At 42.0% G+C, this 22416-nt stretch overlaps 1 protein-coding gene and 1 long non-coding RNA gene across 3 annotated transcripts in view; one reads left to right on the top strand and one right to left on the bottom strand.

The window, feature by feature from the left end:
* Positions 1 to 19127, bottom strand: part of LOC141096354 (uncharacterized) — a 29574-nt gene extending 10447 nt beyond the window's left edge. The window contains exons 1-2 of the long non-coding RNA XR_012233672.1: positions 19027 to 19127; positions 15353 to 15424 (exon numbers count right to left, since the gene is read on the bottom strand). This is a non-coding gene — a long non-coding RNA (uncharacterized lncRNA). The remainder of the gene's footprint in view (positions 1 to 15352; positions 15425 to 19026) is intronic.
* CDH8 (cadherin 8) overlaps positions 1 to 22416 on the top strand; it is a 473060-nt gene that overhangs the window by 396265 nt on the left and 54379 nt on the right. The window lies entirely within an intron of this gene.

Here is a 22416-nt window from a genome sequence, read left to right as displayed (position 1 = left end):
GGCACTCCTAGGGTGTAAGATGGGTGCTCTAGTTGGGTTCCACACCGTATATATCACAATAGGGTAAACGTGAAAATTTATTGCAATCCAATTTGACAAGATGTTTTGGTCCACATGGCTAGGGCAACCCTAGACGACAGCCAGTCACAATCATATCAGTGCTCTTTACAGAACCTATTTCTCTCTGCCACTCTATACAATGGCAATCAGTTTGATGAAGGGTCAAGTTGTTTGGACCAAAACATCTTGTCAAGTTGGATTGTAATAAATTTTCACCTTTACCATGTTGGAGTGCTAAGATATTCTTCTTGTCAAGTACCTCCAGAGCTGGCGCCATTTCAGCAGTCGGCAATCACTTTTGTGGGGCTCACGTGAGGCTGTTACATCCCTCGAGCCCTTTACCCAATCAGCACTGGCGTCACTGTCACCGCCTTTGGACAAATCAATCATGAAGAGGAAGTCAGAAATCAGTGGCAGGCCTGACTTCCTGTTGATGTTCGATTTGACCGAAGGTGGGGACAGTGAAGCCGGCTCACATAAAAACCTTACGCAAGCCCTGCGAACGCGAGTACCAACACCCTGGACAACGCCAACACGGGAGGTGACTATATTTTTTCTTTATTTTAATGGGGGCAAACTCTAAGAATGAGAAGGGGTTGTCCGAATAGTGGTCAACCCCCTGTAAACCATTATTTGCAACTTTTTGAAATGTCGCAACATTTTTGTGCAATTGTATTCCACGGCTTTAACCGAAGAAGAAAATCTGTCGATTTCATTTCTGCAAAGTTGAAGACTAATGTTTGACATTTTAAAGGATCTATTATTTCTTTCTCTAAAAGTTGCAAAAAAAGTAAAATAAAAAAGCATTTTTTTTATTTTACACAAAATTTATCAACCCGCATACACTTTTTTTTTTTTAAAGAATTTAGTTCAAAAACATTAATGAATACCGAAATGTCCCCTAAAATTCGCACAAATCAGGGTTATAATGATGAAAAAAACAAACGCAAAATGAAGAAGAAACCAAGTAAAGTTAACTTAAAAGAGCAATGATGATTTGAGCCCTAAAAATTATGCTCCTGTGTTTCTCTGTCTTTAAGCTGTTACATTATTATGCACCCTCCATCTCCTCACATCTGAGAACAATTTTATCTTAAGTAAAATGAAAAGATTTGAAATAGTAATGTCTCTAAAAATAGAAAGTCTCTGAGCTCGTCTCATACCTCCAGTGCTTCCCAGTTTTATTCAAATGTTATGTGCGTATCTCTTTTTAAGAAAAGCGCTGATGGACAAGGGACAGCTTCCAAATAGAATGTTACCTAGTATCATAGTCCGAAACGCAACTCTAGATAATGTAGATAGGTGAAGTGATCTAGAAAGATAGATAGATAATAGATAGATGATAGATAGATAGATAATGGATAGATACAAAAGAAAAAAAGAAGGCAGCACTCCAGTAAATGATGGAAAAAAATAGACTTTATTAGCCCATATGATGTGGCTCATAAATACCATATGGGCTAATAAAGTGTTAGGCATAGGGTTTCTGTAGCTGCACAGTAGGAATCCCGAGCCTTGCATTCGGCAGTCTCCCATTCCTCTCCGGCCACAGAGGAGGCTGCTCAGCAGACTCGTCGATCCTGGCGCTCTGCTCAGACCAGCTTTGTAGGTTTAGTTGCTGCTGCCACCTCTGGTTCAGCTATAGCAATGCATGCTGGTTAGCAGCGAGCTACTCCAGGGACTAAGTCCTCCTTTCGGTCCACTGAGCATGCCCGTGGGATGATCTCTCATTGGAGATTGGATGTCACATGCTCAGGTCCTTCTCCAGCTCAGATTGGACCATCAGGAGGGTCAGGAAGGTCCCGGAAGGACGCTGCTATAAAAGAGCCGCATGGCCATGCACTAGTATAGACTCATATTGTGTATTGTGTGAGTGATGATGGATGCATGTATCTGGTGACTGACTCATTATGACTCCCCTCCCTTGGATACATATGGTATAGGGCTATAGAGTTAGAGTCAGCACCTACTAGTGGCTTGGTCTGCGCCATGGTGATTCCACATCTCAGCACCTCATTCAGTGCCATATGGCGCCATCCAGAGCTGGGCACCTTCAGTACCGCATTAAGCGGCTGCATCCGCCAGTGCGACGCCGTGCGCCAGTCTAGCGTTTTCCTCCATTGTTCCGGGTGGTTAGCGGCGTCCGCCATAGCGGTGCAGTTTGCACATAGTGCGCTTTAGTTATTTAATTTGTTTCTTCCAGGCACCACTGTTGCGTTGCTGAGCACTAGTGTGACTAGAGGGACTCTAACCCAGTGTCTCAGGGGTAGAGTCCTGTGTATATACACCAGTGCTCATATTGCCGAGCTCTGTGAGCATAAACAGGCTGTGTTTGGCGGTCGGGCGGCTCTGTGAGGTGTCAGAGTACGCCTTTGTACAGACTAGATGGAGTTAACCCCGTGTGTCCCTTTATTATATCGCCATATCACATCCACCATTCCCGAGCAGCAGATAACATCTCTGCACGGTGGACCCCGGGCTGCGAACGCACCTAAATACCATCTTTATTATTTGGTGCGTTCCGCCAGCCCCTAACATAAAGTCCACTTTTTTCCATCATTTATTGGACTGCTGCCTCCTTTTTTCTATTTTATTACTTATACGAATGGATATTTGTTTGGAGGGTCCTGCACCCTAAATTCATCTACACGGAGCCATGTTACCTGGTGTGTTGCCTCCATTGATTAGTTCTTATCTGGATGGTTTAGTCTTTGCAATTACTATTATTATTATTGTTATTATTATTATAATTATTATTTATTTATATAGCACCATTGATTCCATGGTGCTGCACATGAGAATGGAGGCTCTCCACCCAAATTACCCTATTGCTGCTCCTGTTTTTCTATTTTTAGATAAATAGAAAGATTAATAGATAGATGATAGATGGTTAATAGAGAGATTATAGATAGATAGATAATTGATATATATACCTAGATAATAGATATAGATAGATAATATTGATAGATAGATAATAGATAGATAGATAGTTAATAGATAGATAGATAATAGACACAGGAGATAGATAATAGATAGATGATAGATAGTAAATAGATAATAGATAGATAATTGATTGATAGATAGATAGTTAATAGATAGATTATAGATAGATAAATAGATACAGGAGATAGATAATAAATTGATAGATACTAGATAGATAAATAGATAGATAATAGATAGATGATAGATAGATACTAGATAAATAGATAGATGATAGATACTGGATAGATAGATAATAAATATATAATAGATAATAGATGGATAATAGATAGTAGATGATAGATGATATATTGATAATAGATAGATAATAGAAAGATAGAGAGATGATATGATAAAGAAAGATAAAGACAAAAAAAAGATTGAGTGAAATAATAAAGAGAGAAAGAAAAAGATTGCAAGAATTATAGAACGTAAGAAGGGAAAGAAAGACAAAAAGAAATAAAGAAAGAGAAAGAACAGAAAAGAGAAAAAGTGAGAAAGATTGAGAGAAAGAATGGTAAAAAGAAAGCAGAAAGCTGGATTGATTTACATCGGCATAATAAATACATGAGCTCTGCTTTGTATAGAAGATGACACATGATATCAGCTTTACTAGCAGAAAACACATATTATATAGAGGACTTTTATCATTTCTAAATGAGCCCAGTAAAGTGGGCAGGAAATTCCTCGTGTCACAGAAGCTTTTAAGACTCATCCTCACTATTATGTGAAATCACCGGCCATTAGTGCCTTAGTGAAAGCATAATTAAAGAAAATTGGGGTTACCCTGAAAAGATGGTAATGCAAGGTTCTGAATCCGCAGAGAATACATATTTACTCTCACTATCTCCACATCATTTTCCTCTATCGTCCATGGAGCAGGATACGTATTAAACTAATCTTGTCGCTAAAGTACTTAATTATTTTAGTCTCTGCCGTGCTTCTTGTACAGGTTTTTCAGTGAACTAGAAAAATGGCCCCGCTATTCCATTTCCTGGCCTAGGAAGCATATCAATTAACTAGAGGGTTCCAAGGATTATGTATTATTTTTCAGACGATTACCATTCCTAATAATTTTGACAGATATTTGACATGCTTTGAAATTTTTAATGTTTTTTACATAATATCTTGGGAAATGAATTGGCAAAAGTGTTAATAATACAGCGCCAGGGGAAGTAATGTATCCATAATGAAGCAACGGATTTTATTGTGTTTTCATTTATTTCATTGCCGTGGAAAATGTAAATGTTTTAAAGGAAGGACCTCCGGCTATAAATCCCTATTGGAACTGTATTAGAATTAGAACTATATACTTGTATTGTTAATTTAAAAAAAAAATAAATAAATAAACTTTTACACATTTACTTTGATAAGGGGAATCATTGTAATGGTTTTCCCATTATGTAATAGAAGGTGTAAAAAAGAAATAAAAGGGAAATGAATGAGTAGTGCATGGACTATACTAGGGATGAGCGAGTATACTCGTTGTTCGGGTTTTCCCGAGCACGCTCGGGTGTCCTCCGAGTATTTTGGCATGCTCGGAGTTTTAGTTTTCGTCGTCTCATCTGCATGATTTGCGACTTAAACACAACAAGAGAACACAAAATGACAAATTTACAAAAATACTCTGCAGTAAAAAACATAACAGTGATCAGCAAGTGCTGTATAACAAATACAGGGTATTTAGTCGATACGTTTTTTGCAAAAAATGTATACCAAGCCACTTCACCACGTCACGGTAACCCTTCACGAAGCAGAAGGGTTCGTGAAGGGTTACCGTGACGTGGTGAAGCGGCTTGGTATACATTTTTTGCAAAAAACGTATCGACTAAATACCCTGTATTTGTTATACAGCACTTGCTGATCACTTATGTTTTTTACTGCAGAGTATTTTTGCAAATTTGTCATTTTGTGTTCTCTTGTTGTGTTTCAGCCATTGGGGGAGGTGAGCATTGTCTTACTGACTTGTTCACACTTGTGCATGTCACATATGTTTTTAAATGATTTGTGACTTGTAGACAGGCTGAATACATGTGGGAATTCCCTAACAAACAGGCATTCCACACATGTATTCAGGCTGTCTAGCAGTCGCAAATCATGCAGCTGAGACGACGAAAACTAAATCTCCGAGCACGCCAAAATACTCGGAGGACACCCGAGCATCCTCGGGAAAACCTGTGCAAGTCTAACCAGCATGGGAAAAAAAACTGAAAAAAATCCACAATTTTTGATATTTTTGAGATAGAGGTGATGACATTTGTTTCCAGTAGATTTCACTAAATCATTTGGATATGACTAGCTTTGAAAAAACATGATTTTGTTGGAGGTTTATGCTTTTCTTTGACAATCTTGTGGTTAGTTAGACCGCTATAACTACTTGTCAAATTGGATTAAAAAAAGAGTTGATCTCTAACTTGCCCATGCAGTGCTTTCTCCCCTCTCACAGCTTTCTGTCTCAAACCGGCTTTCTCTCATCCAAAGGAAATCGGTCCGATTATACTAATCACACACTGATCTGAGTTTGATCAGAGTGTAATCCGATTTCCTCAAATAAGAAAAATAAACAAAAGTTTCACTTGCCGCTCCATTCGATGTCCATGAATTTCAAACTGCACTTGTTTGTCATCCATGAGTGGACCAATTTTTCTCTTGGACGCATAGACTTGAGAACGTTCAGATTATTAGAGGCATGCTGCGATTTTTTTTCTTTGGAACACCTGGTCCAACAAAAAAAAATCTGACATCCGTAGAATAAAATGAGGACAAGCGCTATCTATTAAAATGACTTATAGCACTCACCCTATTATTACGATTAGTGATGAGTGAGTATACTCGTTGCTCTGGTGATCTCCGAGTATTTTGGCGTGCTCAGAGATTTAGTTTTCGTCATCTCAGCTGCATGATTTGCGACTGCTAGACAGCCTGAATACATGTGTGGAATGCCTGTTTGTTAGGGAATTCTCACATGTATTCAGCCTGTCTACAAGTCGGAGACCCAAGCAACGAGTACACTCGCTCATCACTAATTACGATCATCAGGATGAGCCCATATCTTGATGCTAACAGAATGCAGTTGCTTCCCTCTACTCTCATTGTGTGACTTATTACTTCATATAAAAACAGATCACTTTCCCCGTAATATGATGTTTCTTTCCACTTTTGATAAGTTGTCCTACATTTCCGATGACTCATAAAAATTGGCACAAATTTGTGCCATATATTCGTTTCTCATAAGTCTAAGTGCTCCACGGTTTCCAGGAGTGTGCTGAAAAATTAAATTACGAGAAACCTTGGTAAGCATTGTCCAGCTTCTCCTTCTTCTTCTAGATAGGCAGCCCAGCAGAAAGTCTTCAAATAATCACATTCTGCAGTTGTTTCTTAGCCATGCATTTTAAAATTTCTCCCAGGATCTTAATGCCTCATTTCTTCACCTCGGGAGAGAGGTATCAAACCGAGATGCATCCCTGAAGGACGTTAAATTCCTCTCTCCTGATTACACACAGGTGAATCATATCAACTTAAAAAGGAACGGCACAGTCTGTTTCGAGGCCGTCGCCCAATTTCTGATGGATTTGACATCTGCAAAAGTATTTGCTGAGATGATGAGATGTAGACCTTCCAATTAAACATTAGACCAGGAATATGCTGATCAAATAAAAATTCTAGTATTAGAAGTGAAGCACCAACGAATGTGTCCGACTTTGGAATTTATTACTAGTTTGGGGTTTACCGTGCTCTAGGGAAATAAGGAAACCACAAATTTGAATTGTTCCCCACGTCAGTGAAATCTAATTCTCCCAATGCTGTAAAAAAAAACCACAACCTTTTTTTACCTCTATCAGAAGAATATGAATCTATACAGCCCATACAAAGGTTTCTACGGTTGTAAGATGGACCATTATTGAACTCCACGGACTTTTAACCCCTCAATGACTAGGGGTATTTCAGTTTTTGAATTTCTGTTTTTTGCTCCCCTTCTTCCCAGAGCCAAAACTTTTTTTTTTATTTTTCTGCTAATATGGCCATGTGAGGGCTTGTTTTTTGCATGACAAGTTGCATTTTTGAATGACACCATTGATTTTAACATATCGCATACTGGAAAACGGGGAAAAAATTCCAAGCGTTGTGAAATTGCAAAAAAAAGTGCAATGCCACAGGTTTTTTTTTTTTTTTTACCATGTTCACTAAATGCTAAAACTGACCTGCCAATATAATTCTCCCAGTCATCAAACAAAACATGTATAAGTTTTTTTTTATTTAAGTGGTGAAAAAAATTTCCAAAATTTGTAAAAAAAAAAAAAAAAAAGGCGCCATTTTCCGAGACCTATAGTCTCCATCTTTTGTTATCTGGGGCTGGGTGAGGGCTTATTTTTTGTACGCCGAGCTGATGTTTTTATTGAAGCCATTTTGGTGTAGATACAATCTTTTGCTTGCCTGTTTTTGCATGTTATTGTGATGCAGAGGTGACCAAAAAAACATAATTCCGGTGTTTTGAATTTTTTTAGAGATTGGGTTAATTCTTTTTTAGATCAGGCGATTATGAACGCGGCGATGCAAAATGTGTGTAAATTTGAGTTTTTTTATTGGTTTATTTTGAATGGGGGGAAGGGAGTGATTTGAAATTTTATATTTTTTTATTTTTTTTTATTTTTTAAAAAATGTTTACTTTTTTTTTACCTTTTTGCATACGTCAATAGTCTCCATGGGAGACTAGAAGCTGAAATACTTTGATCTCTTCTGCTACACAGGTGATGATCAGATCACCTGTGTGTAGCAGATATGCTCACCTGCTATCAGCGCCGACCTCCAGGTGGCACTCATAGCAATCCGCCAATGACAACCATACAGGCTCTCCATGCATGTGTTGTGACTGTCACACAGCCGTGACACATGCAACTGTGGCGCCAAACAGCTGATTATCGTGTGCGTTCCAGGTATCCGGGTTCCCGAGGCAGCTACTCGGTAAGCGCTATAGCTATTCTAATAAGTTCCTATCCAAAGCTATTTGATCAACCCTATTAACAATATGTGGCATAAAATTAAGCTGGATCTTCCAATATTCTGCAGATAAATATCTCATATCTAAGGCCCAGCTTAAAGCTAATCATAAATGTTAAAAAAGTATTGGCCTAATGAACCAATTTTGGTGGAACTAGCCAATAGAGATGCGCGAATTTGTTCAAATTCAGTTCCGAATACAATCGGAATCGAATATTATTTTTGCAATATTCATCGAACACAGCCAAACGTCATTAGAGTCAATGGGAGTAGAAATTGCCAAATATGTTGAGAACCGATCATTAAACATACATTCGGCATGAATAGTGTTTGAATATGGCTCGAATATGTCAAAATCAGATTCGGGGACAAAAACCGAACAAATTCACGCATCTCTACTAGCCAACCATCTAAAGTGGAAATAAGGAAATAGAAGGGTCAAGTATGGTGGCTCTCACACCCAAAGACCATTGAAAGTCAATTACTATATGATATGTTTGCATTGCTTTGCCAACCTTTGACCACACTGACCCTACATGCATGTATATAGGGGATAAATAAAGATTTTTTTTTTGCAACTGATTGGTAACTTTTATAAATGTCACTAATTCAATTTTCATTTTGTGTCATGTGGGCAGTGAAAATGTTTTTGATGAGACTTAGTTAAAAGTTTTAAGGGTAAACTTCTTTCATGGAAGGGGAGACCTCATCCAACTTTTCCATGCAACTAGAAACCTATACGGAAAGGGTCCTTTTCAAGCAAAATCCATGATTATGAATGGTGTGCCAGTTGGAACGCCTAACAATCAAGTGGTATTACCATAGAAGATGACTATTGTTTGTTTTACTTGGCAAAATAAAAGGTTCATGAGTACCATGAATTACCATTATGACATCCACGTGCTATAATAGAAGATATCTGCAGGGAAAGTCTTCAGGAAGATATGGTTTATTATGGCACTTTCACCACTTTCAGTACATTTCATGGAATTCCTAGAATACCGAAGACTCATCCCCTTTTACACAATTACACCCTTCAACATATCAGACCTTTTCCCTTTTGGATCCTTTGAATATATACATTGATACTGTTGATAGGATAATGCGTGAAGAGCTTGTGACTCATTCATGGTCAACGTATGGATATCATTATGATCACTGCACAACCTTTCTCTGTCGTGTCAAAGTTAATATTTGCATATAGGCTTCTTTCTTTAAAGATCCTCCACCGCCTTTGGTATGTGCCTTATATCCTGTTGAGAAGACTTTACTTTCATGTTATTAGTGTGCCGGGGTTACTCCTATACTTTATATCCTGTAACATGATTATTTGGTTTTACGGCAGCACAAACAGCATAGACTCTAATTTTCTACTTCAAAGTTGATATGTTATAGTACATTATTCTGTACATGTGAACAAGGTTTCCATACAAAATACAGATATTTATAGTGAGACTGATAGAGGAGAGGGCCCTGGCTTACTGTCTACAAAGAGAGTCTATGGGAAAGGAGACAGTAGCTTGGGGGATTGTGGCAGCTCCAGTGGTGGTGAGCTGGCAGGGTTTTTTGGCAGACTACAAGCTTTCTTGAATAGATGGGATTTCACGTTCCGAATGTAGTGTATAATCGGACATGTTGGGGCACAAAATGCAGAGAATGGGGCATAGAAGTCTTGGAGGAGATTAGGTGAGGAATGTATGAGTGTGGAAGAGAGCAGGGTTTTTTTGGAGGACCAGAGACTACATGTAGAAAGATATCGGGAGATTAGTTCTGAGATATATGGAGGAGACAAATTATTGACTGTTTTGTAGGTCAATGTTAGTAGTGGGAATTTGATTTGTTGGAGAAGTGGAAATCAATGAAGGGATTTGTAATGGGGAGAAATGGAGGAGTAAAGAGGGGAGTTGTGGATTAATCTGGCAGCAGAATTAAGGATGGGCTGGAGTGGTTACAGACTGTTAGCAGGAAGGCCACAAAGGAGGATGTTGAAGTAGCCTATGAGGGAGATGATGAGGGCATGGACTAACATTTTAGTAGATTGCGGGTTGAGGAAAGGATGGATACTGGATATGTATTTGAGTTGGAGGTGGGAGAAGGAGGTAAGAGCTTGGATGTGCAATTTGATGGACAAAGCTGGGTCAAGGGTTACTCCGAGGCATGAGACTTACGGTACAAGGGACAGTGTGATTTCATTTATTTTAGCAGATAGATTGAGTAGGGGAGTTGAGTGGGATAGAGAAATATGATGAATTTGGTTTTGTCCACATTGAGCTTCAGGAAACATGATGAGAACAAGTAGGATATTGCTCATAGATGTTCTGGGATTATGGACAGCAAATTGGTGATGTTTGGGCCAGAGAGGTAGATCTGAGCATCATCAGAGTAGAGGTGGTACTGGAAGCCATGGGACTTTATCTTCATGAGCTCTCCCAGGCAAAAGGTTTAGATAGAGAGCAGTAGGAATAGGAGTCTCAAGATAGAACCTTGAGGGACACCAGCAAAGAGAAGTTTACAAACTGTACCTGCTAATGAATCCTGTGTAACTGTTAATGAGATGAAATCTCTTTAGGGTAATTTTGCTATAATCATCAGTACTTTCTTTAATACCCCTCATGTTTTGATAAACTATGGTTTTATTAGTAGCAGTGTCCTTTATGTTTAGTGGTCATTCAATAAGGCATATAAAGTAGAGTCAAGCGCATACAAAAACACTATAAATAATTCAAGGATTATTTGTCAAAGGTCTAATAAAGCGTCAGCTGTAAAACTCGTTTTGACTGGGCATAAGACCAGGGCTAATGGGATAAAACAACATCCATTGTTATTTACTGCAAACTGTTCAATCATAAATGATCAGCACAATCTGTAAAAAAAATAGTTAAAGCCTACACACCAGTCAGGAAATTTACCACGTGTGTCAAATAGATCATGGTTAATGCAATTAAATTGTGAAAATAATAGGGGGGAAAAAACATAAGGATATGTTTTACGACCAGCCAAGTTGCTGATAATGTATTCTCTCCGGTTTCTAGCATGTGTGACATTAACATAATTTAGAATAAGTGCTGGCTTTTGACACTTGAGAGAAAACGCTTCACATAAATAATGTTTTGGGGTTTTTTTTTGTATTTGTGCACAATAAGCTATATGGTTGAATGCATAAAAAGATATAAGAAACCAGAGATTATTTTTTGTAAATATTTTAGGTTTGCGGGGCGCAGGATCTATTTTCTTACCGGTGAATATTACAATGTTGGGTTGCGTAAATGAGAAATGTAGGGGCCATTTATATGGAGTGTGGCAATAACTAAAAATAAGATTTATATTGTGCTGGCAAGATAAGGATATTACGTTTCTGGATCTAAAATCAAATATAGATGACTCTGCTATCCTTTTATCTTACTACTCATGGTATCCAGAAAATGAGATAAGAGGTAGCCTTAAAGTCCCTTCTGACATGTGGCATTAGAGTATCCTTTTATGAAATTAAAAGGTTTTTAAGCCCCTTAAAGACCCAGGTAGAAGTGATACCTTTTTAAAGGGGTTTATCAGGTTTAGGGTACAAGCCGGCAATCACTATATGTGACTGCAAAAGTGAAAAAGTGGAGTAACCATAAACATAACAACCAAAATAGAGTAAAAGTTTATGTTAGCGTGGGTGGTCTGGAGTAGGAAACCCAGCGAGTGGACCCTCTGGACCGTGGCACCGAGGGGCCCCGGGCGAGCTGCCAGGTGGAACCGACCCCTATACAGGGACAGTTAGGAGCAGGCCCAGGGGTTCGAGTACCATGGTAGCTGGTACAGAGAGGGGCGGCTCAGGATGGACCGGAGTAAGACTGTGAGACTGGAGTAAAGAATGACAGAACAAGACTGGAACAAGGAGGCCGGAAAGAAGTGAGACAGAAGACTGGAACGAGAAGGAATGACAGGAGTAGGAACACTGGAGACAAGACTGGAGTAGGACGGCAGGAACACTGGAGACAGGCCTGCAGTAGGACGGCAGGAACGCTGAAGACAGGACTGGAGCAGGACGACAGGAACACTGGAGACAGGACTGGAGTAGGACGGCAGGAACGCTGAAGGCAGGACTTGAGTAGGACGGCAGGAATGCTGAAGGCAGGACTGGAGAAGGACGACAGGAGCGCTGAAGGCAGGACTGGAGTAGGACGGCAGGAACACTGGAGACAGGACTGTAGCAGGATGGCAGGAACACAGGAGGCAGAACTGCGGAAGAGAACCAGGAACACGGGTAGCAGGACTGAGAGGCAGCTGCAGAGAGAGCAGCCCAAGAACGGAACTGCAGGAGCAGAGAGCACATGATGAAGCGAGGCCAGAGTGCTAGGAAACACAACGATCAGGCGCCTCCTTCAGGGGGAAGCGGCCTGATATGGCCCCGTCTGATAAGCCATTGGTCAAAAGGTGCTTCCAAGTCAGGGCACAGCCGGAGCATAAGAAGCAGGAAGGAGGCGCGGCCGCGGCCTATGGCGCATGCGCATAGCATGCAGGGAGGGCATCGGTCGTGAGCCCGTCTCAGGTGACCGCCGCGGCCGTTGGGTGGAGAGAGGCTGCGGCGTGGGAGCGGAGGCCGGGTGAGTATGGCGGAGCGGTGTAACAGTTTATTAGAAAGACATAATAAAAGAATCAAATTACAATCCAAAAGAGGTCTTTTATAAAGGTAGGAAAAACAAGAAGGGGGTGATCCTATCTATCTAGAATGTCATCCATGAGAACATATGTCACCAAGTACTGCAAGTTAATACATAGGTAAGAAAAGGCAAGTGTAGATGACTGAAAGTTCATTTACTAAAGCATATGGACTTTGCAATTTAGGGATGAGGAAATTGAAAAAAAAAAGAATATCAGAGACAGTAGTCATAGATATGTCTGTGCGGATAAAAACTACAAACTACTTAGGTCTTGTGAATTTACAAATGTAGGATCAGACAGTAAAAAAATCACAAGTGGCATTCGTAGAAAATAGTCGTAAATATACTAATGTAACTAAAAGCTGCAAATCAATAGTATAATCCGCAACTCACCAGTAATGTATGGGGATGGAATACTCCACATTGCCCAGACGCGCATTTCGCTTTCATTTTCTCAAGGGGAGTTGCACAGTAGTGACATTAGTACATGTATGACTATTTTCTGTGGATGCCATTTGTGCTTTTTATTGTCTGAGCCTTTACTGTGAATTCACAAAACCTAAGTAGTTTGTAGCTTTTATCCACATAGACAAATCTATGGCTACTGTCTCCGAGGTTCTTTTTTTTTACTTTCTTGACTCATTCTGTGCATTGCAATATCTATATGCTTTAGTAGATGAACTTTCAGTCATCGGAACTTGTGACTTATTACCTATGTAATTACTTGCAGAACTTGGTGATACATGTTCCTATGGATGATACTCTAGATGGACAGGAACTCCCCCTTATTGTTGTTCTTCCCTTTATAATAGACATCTTTTGCATTATGATTTGATTCTTTTATTGTGTCTTTCTAATAAACTTTGTCTTTTACTCTATTTTGGTTGTTTATGGTCACTCCACTTTTTCATTTTTGTTTACATGTTTTAGGAGTACTCCACTATACTTCCTTTCTCTTATATCCTACATGGGGGAACCATATTACATTGCCAAGTTTCCGACCTTATAGACTGATAGTGTGCATTTTGAGTATTTGGATTACACACTGTATGTGACTGGAGACTTGTGAACCCTCCCAGTGTGAACTGAGAGCTGTGAGGTTGCACCGGTTTCGGCGCTAGGAGCAGGCGGTCACGTCACTTCAAGTATGTAATTTTCATACTTCCGGTCACTTTCCGACTATACATGTCATGTGCAAACGTCTAGTCGGCAGGTGACTGTACGGAAATTACATAATTATGGTCAAGTGCATGACGCTCCTGGCACTGGAGAATCCTCACAGCTCTCAGCGCACGCTGTGAGGATTCACAAGTCTGCAGTCACGTAAACTGACTGCGGACTTTTACGTTAAGGTTGGAAAATCCCTTCAAGGCAAAGGGTGAAAACTTAGACAATTTTTGCCAGAAAATTTGAGTAGAAAAGTCACCAATTGATGTACATACAGTAGTTGTGGAAAGAAATGGTAACTTTTGTAATTTTCTTGGCAGTTTTGACAACTTTTTGAATAGTGGGCAGAAATTAGCAGATGCCGCAAACTAACACTTCCCAACTGATTCACTATAACTTTATAAGATTCACTTCAACAACTTGGTATCAAGGCCTAAATCATATCACAGGCATTGAACATTAGGATAGTGTGATAAAACACTCCGGGATCGCCTTTGCTGGGGTCAAAGGTCACGTGCGTTCAGCATGAAACTCAGGCGCAGAGCTGGGATTCGTGTATAACTGACCCTGGGTCAGGTTTATTAACGGTGAAAGCAATGCAAAAGGAAATAAAACATAAAACAAATCCTTGCCTGTCCGGCACTAACTAAACAATGGACAACCTAACTACCAACTGGCGGGCTTCTCCCATCCAGCCAAACCACAGTTGCAGTGGGCACTGCTCTCACTCACCTGTGTCTCTCACACAGACAGGCTCTCTGTGTTCCCAGGCTGAGACACTCACACAACCACCTTGCATCCTTTTATATCCACCTCCCATTATCCATTAGTAAGCAGGTGCGATACTGACCAGACTAGGCCACATAGGAAAGGAATCTGGGTGAGATATACCTGCCCTCATCCACTATTCCCACATGATTCTCACAATAGCAGCAATATCAGTTAGTCATAGCATCAAAGAGAATGTGTCATCAGAAAAAATGGCCTACTGTTTGAGTCATATATTTTGCAGATTTCTTTTGCACAGAAAACTTTTCTGTAGTTTCATTTTCATTACAGACAAGATTACAATGAGAGCTGACATGTCTCCCTCTCTTTCCTCCTGGAACTTCGAACACTAAAACAGACGACCGGGAGAAGCCCGTTTTCAAAGTTCAGCAACGGACGACAGGTGTCTGGTACGAACCTCGAACTTTACAGTTCGGGTTCGCTCATCACTACTGTGAACACCTCTATATAAAGCAGGTAGCACAGGAACCAGAATCTACAGTAAGTGATACCAGAGCTCACCTCCTCCCCCTGTGCAATAAATGATAACCATTTTATATTTAGTAGACAAGACAAGATCCATCATTCATAATAGGTGATGTCACAGCTCACCACCTTCTCTTCCACCTGTACAATGACAAATGACACCTCTATATACAACATAGGATTTGCCATTAACAATAGGTAATATTATAGCTCACCTCCTCCTTCTGATGTACAATGATTGATAATACCTGTATATTAAGTGGATACTGCAGGGTCCACAATTCACACTTAGTGATGTCACAGCTCACCTCCTGCTCCTCCTGTACAATAAAAGATAACACCTTTATAAATATAAGACAAAACAGGATCCACCATTCACAATAGAAAATATAACAGCTCACCTCCTCCTTCTCCTGTACAATTACTGATAACACCTCTATATACAGTAGACACCACAGGATCCACCATTCACAATAAGAGATGTCACAGCTCACCCCCTCCTGTAAAATGACTGACTATACCTAGTAGATTCAGTAGATAGCACAGGAACCATCATTTACAGTAAGTGGTGTCAAAGCTCATCCCCTCCTCCTGTACAATAAATGATAACCATTTTATATTAGTCAACACGGGATCCACCATTCACAATAGGTGATGTTACAACTCACCTCCTCCTCGTCCTCCTGTATAATGATGGATAGCACCTCTGTAGACAACACAGCATCCACCAAATTGCAGCATATATCCATTAAGTTGTTTGACAGAACAGAATGTAAGAGCCTACTAGGCTTGTAGTAGTCTTATTGCTTTGTGTAAAATAGGATAATTTCAGATTTTTTATGATAGAAATATCAAAAAATTAATAAATTAATAAAAAAAATATATATCAAATACATTTAATATAAAAGTACGATCATTTTCGAATGACAAATTCCCTTTTTTAAATATTAACATTCCTATTTCGCAATGTAATCGTAAAGGTGTAGGAACTACCTGTTGACGTGGCAGAATTCAGACAAGAAACTCCAGTAGACGTAAGCAGTTGAGTCGGTTCTATAGAAATATTTTTGAAGACCAATGTCATATATTCGTTAAGGTCAGATAATAGTAATACTAAATTTTAACACTGTAGCTTCCATAGTTTTGGGTAGTGAAAGAAATTCCATATCTTGATGATATATTTATGAATACAAACTACTACTAATAATTTACTAGTGGTACCGGTGTCGTTTACAATGAAGGACTCATGGTCTACATATAAATGCCTGATCGGATTGGAAGGTCTCACAAATTGTAAAATGCATTGGCCATATACAATGTAATATCCAAGGCTCTACATGTTTTCTTCTCCGTACTTCTGTGTGGATGATCAATTTTCCCTCGAGACATTGACCGAAATTGAAAGGTACTACGAGCTTCCAAACCGCAGCCTCTATGTGTAGGAAAGCCTGCAGATGCCTTGCTAAAGCGAGAATATACTAAGTAACACATCAACTTTCTGTACTTTCAATCTGAAGAGCTATTTACTGCCTGACTGCACTGCTGACACATAAAGTGAATGCATTCAAAACCCCAGGATTGTAGTCATTTATAATAAACCTTCAGACTGATCCTTCGTACGGACTCATCATCTTGGCCATAGTGGTAAAAGAACGCTACAGTCTTCCATGGTCCAGTGATTTGTCCATTTCTTGCCGGAGGGTCCAAGAAAATACAAACAATGCTCTGGCCAACCGAGGACTTAAACACATTTCATCTTCCTCCAAAACATTTACTACATCTACAGGTCTTTACAAGTCTTACATTACGTACCATTAGTATTTCCTTTGTAAGGTTGTATGTGCAGCTTGCAGCAAAATATAGCATTAGTTTTCTTTCCTTAGGTGTACAAAGTAGTAGTTACACTACAAAAACATTTTATCATCTAAGGTTTTCCCAGCATTGAAAATTATCGCTTTTCCCATAGGATTAGTGATCAAGGGACTAAGGTCCGACCACTAGGACCTCAAACCACCCCAAAAATAGAGCTCTAAAATACCCCAATGGGATGAAGAAGTGGGTATGCTTGCATGCCACCAATATATCCAATTTATTTACGGTCTATAGAATGGACCCAGATAGTCAAGAAAGGCACTCCACCACCGAACCATTCCAATAGTCCACATGAATGCTCCAGTGTTTGGAATGGAGGAGCTCCCAGTGGGTGAACCCCTAATAAGTAGTGTGTACAGAGATATAAAGTAAAAAATAAACAGTTTGCATCTGCCAAGTTAAATGGTATTTAAACAAGTGCCAATCGGCTTGGCATATTGCTGATGGAACCAAGCTTGTTATGGAAAGAGGAGAAGTCTACCTTTGTATGAAGATCTTTACCGTATTCCTTCCGCTACATTATCGGTTCTTGTAATACATTGGATACACATTGTCAAGTTTAGGTGGTCTTTATCAGGAGAGACCCTCAGTATATTGGATGGCTTCCAAATTGAATGCACCCTATCGAGTCATATGTGACAAATGAACACAGACAAAGGTATCTGAATACAAGCCTCATACATTTAATCAATCCTCTCCAGCTTATATTCACTGCTGGAGGGGCGTACACATTAGGTAATCTCTAAGCTCTGCGCATGTCAGGACTTGTTATGAAATTATTTATTACAGTAAAATATCCTATCATGCATAAGTCAGCTGTTGATTTACAAATAAGTTCATTTTAGTATCCATCAGGTGATTTTCCATTAAAGGGTAAAAGGAAACAGGTGTTCAATTATGTAAGGTCCAAATGTCCATATAATTAGTCCCATCTCACTAAGGGAACTGTTACACTTAGCGATCCCGACAACGATATGGATCGTTGGTGCATCGCTAAGTGGTCGCTAGTGAGCTGCCACACAGGCAGATCTCACCAGCGACATAACAGTGGTCGGGGGTCGCTACTTACCTGTCAGACACGGCGATCCTGACATCCTCCCGCCCGCGTCGCTCGTCGGCACCACAGGAAGCGTCCTACGAGAAATGGTCCAGGACGTTCTCGCGCGATCAGCAATAATCAGCGGGGGAGCCGGTCGGAGGTAAGTATCACATGTAGCGATATCGCTAGCAATATCACTGCTGCGTCACAAAACCAGTGACGTTACAGCGATATTGCTAGCGATATTGCTGTGTGTAACGGGCCCTTTAGGCTTATAGCTTTATCTGATTAATTATATTACCACCTGCCATTAGCCACCCTCAATCAATACTATGCCTGTTACTAGACCAGATTGTAAAGGAAATTGAGCCATGTCGTGTTGACCCAGGGAGAGGTAAACGCACATAACATGTCAAAGTCCTTTTTACAATCAAAGAGTGTCATAGAATATTCTTTATATGAGAGTTATGTCTTAGAGGGGTCTCTGAATATCTTATCAACATCATACGAAGAGAGCAATCACTGAAGAAGGACATCATGGTCGGAAGAATAGAAGGAACAAGGCAAAGAGGAGGACCAGCAATCCAATGGCTTGATACTATCAAGATTACAGTAGAAAGGTCTCTGACGGACATATCTTGTGCACAAGATTGAGCTTCCCATAGAGCGTTCACCCATCAAGTTGCCATGGCTCGAGACTGAGCCAAAGGCCATTAAATGAAATAAATAACACACTGGATGTTGATTTTGGGTGACTAGAAACATCTAATAAATGAAAAATATATATATCTTTGTGCCATGTTGGACAGTAGATAGAAAAATATTAAAATTTGAGAGTTTTCAGTGGTTGATACCTTTTAATGGTTAACTGAAAAGATGGCAACAAATTGCAACCTGTCATGTCTGCCATGTTTGTCATGTCTGTTTTGTCTCAAGAACTCCTGGAGCGATGTGCATGTGCATATCTTGTCTGCTGTCCTGCATGTTCGCTAGAGCAGTGTGCACACTCACCTCATGTCTGAGCTGCAGGATGCCTGGGTTTCTGCTCTGCCTTCTGTGATCTTCTCGTCTTGTCTAGAGTCCCTGATCATGTGTCCCTGCCTGGATCCTGCACTGTCTGGTTCTGCAATCATCTCGTCATGTCTGGAACGCTGATCATGTGACGTTTCCTAAAGATCCTGCACTGTCTGGTTCGGTAATCTTCTCGTCATGTCTGGAACTCTGATCATGTGACTGTGCTCTGTTATCCTGTGGATCTGAACCCGGAAATGCTCCCCTGGTTCTGACCTGGAAGAGGAGGTGCTATGCCCTATATCAGGCCGCCCCTTCCTTTCCTCAGAGCCTGAGTATTGTGTGGTGTCCCTGCATGGCTGCTTGGGCTGTTGGGCGCTCCCTCTATTCTGTGCCCTTGCACTCTGCCCTGTCGTGCGTCTCTGCACACGCTCCGTGCTCGTATTCCGTCTCTTGTCTTGTCTAGTGTTTGTCTCTCGTGCCATGTTCTGTCCCTGCTCTGCTTTGTCTTGTAGTCCTTGTTTGCTCTGTTTCTGTTCCGTGTTTCTGTCCTCGTGTCATGTCTTGCTCTGCTTTGTGGCTTCAGGTACCCTGCCTTGCCAGTCCCTGGCGTGCCTCTCTGCACGCGCAGGACTCTGCCTCGCCAGTCCCTGGCGTGCCTCTCTGCACGCGCAGGACTCTGCCTCGCCAGTCCCTGGCGTGCCTCTCTGCACGCGCAGGACTCTGCCTCGCCAGTCCCTGGCGTGCCTCTCTGCACGCGCAGGACTCTGCCTCGCCAGTCCCTGGCGTGCCTCTCTGCACGCGCAGGACTCTGCCTCCCCAGTCCCTGGCGTGCCTCTCTGCACGCGCAGGACTCTGCCTCGCCAGTCCCTGGCGTGCCTCTCTGCACGCGCAGGACTCTGCCTCGCCAGTCCCTGGCGTGCCTCTCTGCACGCGCAGGACTCTGCCTCGCCTGTCCCTGGCGTGCCTCTCTGCACGCGCAGGACTCTGCCTCGCCTGTCCCTGGCGTGCCTCTCTGCATGCGCAGGACTCTGCCTCACCTGTGTACCCTGTCTAGTCCCAAGGTCCTTCCTTGGCCCGGCTCTGGGCTTCGGCCTACGCTCCGCTGCTAGACTGTCCTTGGCATGCTCTTTGCATGTGCAGGTCTCTGCCTTGTTCTATGTATTGTCCCTGATATTTCGTGCGCCCTTGCACTTTTCACACTAGGCTTTGCCGTACTGTCTGTACGTGTCTCTGTCCTGAGTCTTTGCCTAGCCCTGCCTTGTGGCTCCGTGGACGTGCCTGGTCGTCTGTGCCTGCCTGGTGTGCCTCAGCCGTGCTGCCTCTAGCCATGCTCGCCTGTGTGCCTCAGCCGTTTCCCCGTCCAGTGCTATCGTGGTCTGGCTGCGTGGCCCCGCGGCGGTGCAACCTCTAGTCGTGCCTGCCTGCAACTGCCATCGTCAGTACCACCTGCCGGCGCTCCCAGCCGTGGTCTCCGTGCTCCCTTACACTCACGCTGGTTCTCGCACTGTGCCTGTTCGTGCTACTCTTGCACAACTCTTTGTTAACTTTGCTCTGATCCCTGTCTTGCCTGGTCCTTGAACCCTGTTCCTGGTGTGCCTCTCTGCACGCGCAGGACTCTGCCTCGCCTGACCCTGGCGTGCCCTTTGCATGCTCAGGACTCTGTCTCTTACCTTGTGCCTTGGCGTGTCTCTTCACACGCACCCTGTCTTGTTTTGTGAACCCTGGCGTGTCCCCTACACACGCACCTAGTCTTGAACCCTGGCGTGTCCCCTACACACGCACCTAGCCTTGAACCCTGGCGTGTCCCCTACACACGCACCTAGCCTCGGACCTCGGCGTGTTCCGTAACACGCACCATGCCTGGATACCTGTCGTGCCTCCTTGCCTGAAACGTGGTTTGCCTGCCGGATGTTCGGAACCTGCCGATCGCTGCCAGAGATCATGAGCTGGATGACTGCGGCTTGACCTCCGGAGCTGATGTCCGCAGCCTGATGCCTTGATGATGTCGATCGTTGCCAGCAGTCCGGAGTCTGATGCCATTACCTGTACCTAGGCATGCCACCTGGCACGTACCATGCTATTGACCTTGGCATGTCCACGCACGCACCTTCCCGTGTTTGCTTTCTCACGTTTTTGCACTGTATGTGATCCTGAGTTATCCGAATGAAGATACCTTGCACCTACGTCTCATCTTGTTTCCTGCTCGTCTTTGTAGTCAGACACTTGCACTTAGTGTCCCCCTGAGCCGGCCGTCTGGTTCCAGCAGTCGTGGTGGCTCACCCCCTTCATCTTGCCCCTGACACTCCCTGTATAGGGGGTGGATTCTCACAAGGTAAGCTCGCCCTCGGTGGGTGGGTGCCATGACCCAGAGGGTCCACTCAAAAAATGGGCTCAGCAGGAGCTGAGTCCGTCACACAAGCTTTTGAGACTTGAGAAGTCTCGGAAGCTTGCATAGAAGTTTGAAAAGAAGAAAATACTTTTTTTTGAATCAAAACTTCTCCACACTATCCTTCATTCACCAGTTTATTAATTTATTTTCTTTTTAATTTATTAATGTTCCACAAAGCTCCTTGGATATAGTCCATGTTCCCCGAATGCAGCGCCGGTGACTGTGAATCTAAAAATGTACAGCTTTTGACAGGCGCCGTGTAGTGACGACAACTCTCATGAGCATTGCCAGGTCTCATTGAGTGCAGCACTGAGCGGGTGGCTCTGATGAGAGTTGTCATCACAACCCGGTGCCTGTGAACAGCTGTACTTTACTGCTATTCACAGTCTCGGAGCTGCATTCGGGGAAGTGGACTACATCAGAAGAACATTAATAAATTGGTGAACGATGGATATTGTGGAGGTGTCTTTATTCAAATAAAGTATTTTTTGTGTGTGTTTTTTTGGTTTACTGGGTTTTTAATTGGGGTGTCTGATATACACCTCTCCATTAGTAACCCATGTGTTTAATGCCAGTTAACATTACACAGCTGAAATCAACAACCAATTGGCACCAGGGAAATCGGGAAGAGCTAGGCAAAGTGCTAGAATTGGTGCATCTAATGAAAACGTCAATTCTGGAGCAGCTGCAAGCTGTTATTTTCAGCTTACGATGGGCAAATAACCCTGGACCTTCCAAGTCTGATTATATCAGCCTCCAGCTGTCTGCTTTACCTTGGATGGTTATCAAAAATTGTGTCGACCCCACGTAATTTTTTTTAAATTATTTATTTAGTTCCCAGCAGCGACCTTTGAGTTAGAGATTTGTCCAGGCGTCTTCCTCATGATGCCCCCATTCCATTTGAGTGGTGTTTCTTTTCATTTAACAATTTTCCTGCCTCATCCGCCCTCCTATTAGGGTCTTTCAGACAAATGCTTGCGTTTTCCATTGACTTCCAT

Source organism: Dendrobates tinctorius, unplaced genomic scaffold (assembly GCF_039654945.1).
Source record: "Dendrobates tinctorius isolate UK_male_01 unplaced genomic scaffold, ASM3965494v1 ptg000009l, whole genome shotgun sequence".
NCBI classification, from domain to species: domain Eukaryota; kingdom Metazoa; phylum Chordata; class Amphibia; order Anura; family Dendrobatidae; genus Dendrobates; species Dendrobates tinctorius.
Note: the sequence above shows the minus strand (reverse complement) of the source record. Positions and strands in the feature narration are given on the sequence as shown.